The sequence below is a fragment of the Limulus polyphemus genome, unplaced genomic scaffold (genome assembly GCF_000517525.1).
Source record: "Limulus polyphemus unplaced genomic scaffold, Limulus_polyphemus-2.1.2 Scaffold3049, whole genome shotgun sequence".
In the NCBI taxonomy this organism is placed as follows: domain Eukaryota; kingdom Metazoa; phylum Arthropoda; class Merostomata; order Xiphosura; family Limulidae; genus Limulus; species Limulus polyphemus.
In genome coordinates, this window is record NW_013668659.1 from 145,495 (window position 1) to 149,063 (window position 3,569).

Below are 3,569 nucleotides of genomic sequence, written 5' to 3' on the forward strand. Positions count from 1 at the left end.
TGAATGTTGTGTGAATTGTGATTACTGTTTGTGGATATGTATAGGTATGGGTAAGCAGGTGGTGGTATCTAGCTCGTTCCAAAAATAGGTGCCAAAAAGGTGTTTATTTTCGGAAATAAATTTGTCTATTAATAGAATTGTATATGTATGTGTGTATACGGCAGTGTGAAATTTATTATATCTCGTTGTTCGTGTAGTTTTCATTTACTGTGTCTATGAAATAGAGCTACTGTAGCTTAATGTTGAAAATAGTATCAAAATAAGCAAATTATTGATTTTTTTTATTTTATCTATGACATTAATATTTTACACATTTAATTAACAAACAATGAAGTGTAGTATGTTTGTTGTTTGTATAAAAAGTGGTGAGACACATGGTTCCCTTTAGTTTCTGTACTAGTCAGAACTGATAGTTATTTGTGATGTTCACATTCCCTGTCTTTAATATAGGTATAAAAGGAATATTTTTGTTTTAAAGGTAATAACGAAAATTTAGAAAAAAAAATGAGGATGATGTAGGGATGGCAATGCCAAAAAGTACAGAAATTAGGTAGGGATGAATACATAAAAGCGTACAAACTTCACTACACATAAGTAGAAAAATCTTTCCAAGAAAAACATTTATCTACAACTAAATGTGTTGAATATCGTTCCTTCGCATGAATTCAGGTTTGAATAAAAACGTTTAAACTTTATAATTCTGTGTCTTACAATGATAATTCCTATAAGCTTGTAACATTAATTCAGTGGCTACTAATGTAGGGGTTTTTGTATGGTTTTGTGTATTCTGCACTCCCCAAGTTAAAATGCAACGTTTTGGTGTGTAAATCATCGAAACAACTTCAATACGTGATATGCGTCGGCCATTTTTTTACGGCTCATCTGTACACACAAAGCTCTACCCGTCTACCATGCCTAATGATAAACTTTTTCCAGTGCAGCTAATAATGTGCTGTGCCATTAAAATTCCAAAATAGAGATAATTTTATACCATCGTGTAAATAGTTAACAAAAATTATACAAGACCTCGGCTGTTCACCACGTACTATGAAGTATACGTTAGACAGAAGGAAGGAAACCAATCCTATAATAGTTGTGGTATTTTCAGTACAGCTAATAATGTGCTGTGCCATTAAAATTCCAAAATAGAGATAATTTTATACCATCGTGTAAATAGTTAACAAAAATTACAAAAGACCTCGGCTGTTCACCACGTACTATGAAGTACACGTTGGACAGAAGGAAGGAAACCAATCCTATAATAGTTGTGGTATTTTCAGGTAAAACTAACGGTAAGAGTTCCATATGGCACCCCCACTCAATTTAACAAAAATTCATCAAAGTAATATTTATGTATTAATAAATCATATTAATAGTACCAATAACGTAAGTACAATGCTAGATAGATATAAAAGATCAAAAGACAGAATTATACTGACGAAGTTGGAAGCGTTAGTTACAATAGGGGTGTCAAAAGGAAATGGGGGGTGCCAAAGTAGTTTGGAACATTTTTTTTTCTTTTTTTTGGTAAACCCCAAAAAGCCATGCCCCAATTTTTCTGATACGCTCCTTAAAATAAACCCTTTTCAGAATCTTTTTTTATCCAGGCAATTCTACAATTTTTGGGTGGGGGTGCCATATGGAACTCTTTCCAAACTAACTTCCCCTGGGAGTAACAAGTCGGATCTGATTAATAATTGAAGATTCGTCAAAATACGTCGTTTGAAATAATTCTACATTCACCGACTAACAAACTTAGTGAAAAATAAAATAAGGTTGAACACCAATGTACAGTTAAAATGAATTTCGTGTGTTTGAAACAAACACAGCGAAAATTTACACTTTAAGTACCACAACGGATAGTTGCCTGACTAAAGTTATATCTGAAAATATGCTATGCCAGATTGTAGACAAGACATGTTTCAATTGATCTTCTGTTCTAGACTAAATCGGCTGGGGTCTGTTTCAAATTCAGTAAATATCACATGAGCTACTTAACTCGATAACACCAGACTTACCCAGATTGATTACTGCTCTTTACGTCACCTGGTCATTGACAATGAAACATGCAGTCATCTTTCTAACGTGAAGTCATGAGATGGTACTGTAGGTGAATGACACAGAACGGTAGGTATCTAGAGTGAAAGGAACTTAACAACCTTCTTCTATCATATGGAAAACTTCTATATTGATAAAAGGAGGTAGACAACATGCTTATACTAGCAAACCCGTGGTACATATTTACAGAGCAGCTACAAAGAAAACTTAATGCTTGCACTTTTTCAGTTTAACCCATTGATTGCTGTGTAGGATACGGTACGCCTCCGGCAGTTGAATGCAAGTGTGCCATTTACGGTGTACGGTTTGCAAAAATTCCACGCTTTTAGAGCAGCCGCAGTAGTGGTTTCTTGATCATTGCCACATTTATTCTTTTAACCAACTTACAAACGGTAATTAGTAGGCCTACTTATTTACATGCTCTAATGTAAATCAATGCCCAATTTCATGTCAGCTGTCGGGGAATCCCCATAAAGGTATTTTCGTGTAATACTTGGGTTTAACACCACTTAGAATTTAATGAGTCGAGCAGTTTAGGAGAAAGATTTTCGAAAAATCTCAGGGTTCCACAAGGGGTGGGATGAAAAATTTTACCTTTGTGCAAACCACCGGACCGGGACAATTCGTTAAGAAAGTCGGTGTGACTAGAGGTTTAGGACACACAGAAAGTGAATATAATTGTATAGGTGCCACATCACACAAAGCAGGGGATGAAGAAAATAACTCTTATTCAGAGGTCTTGGTATTTAAAAATAAATCTCCGAAGGAAACCTTGTTGGTTACATTAACAAGTTATGTTCAGGTAAAGTATTAGGAAGAACTACGGTCTGTGGAATTCTGCAGAAATGTGGCTTTTGGGTACATGAATAGAATATAGCAGAAAGACAAGCTGGTGTAAAATTACATGTATTCTGGTCTTCAAAACAGTCAAAAAAGGTGCTTTGGGCAGACGAGTCTACATGTGAGTTGCTTGTTTCCAGGAGGCGTTTTGTGTTCAATGGTCTATGATGGTGTAGTTACAGTCTTTCGTTTTACACCACAAGGTCACCTTAATCGGTGTTTTCATTCAAGGCTCTATTCGGACAGTGTTCCAGTCTGGAGCCTTAGTTGAATAGAATATATAGCTGGTGTAAAATTACATGTATTCTGGTCTTCAAAACAGTCAAAAAAGGTGCTTTGGGCAGACGAGTCTACATGTGAGTTGCTTGTTTCCAGGAGGTGTTTTGTGTTCAATGGTCTATGATGGTGTAGTTATAACCTTTCGTTTTACACCACAAGGTCACCTTAATCGGTGTTTTCATTCAAGGTTCTATTCGGACAGTGTTCCAGTCTGGAGCCTTAGTTGACCATGTTTGTTCCTGATAGTATTCAATGGAGTATTGATGATTATCAACATGTTGGGATCATCATTAATTTTATAGTTGTGAACATGGGTAAGAACTAGACGAGGAAGTTGATGTTTTTCAGTCGAAATCAGTTTCTAATTAGATCATTCAGGTTGATTATTATAA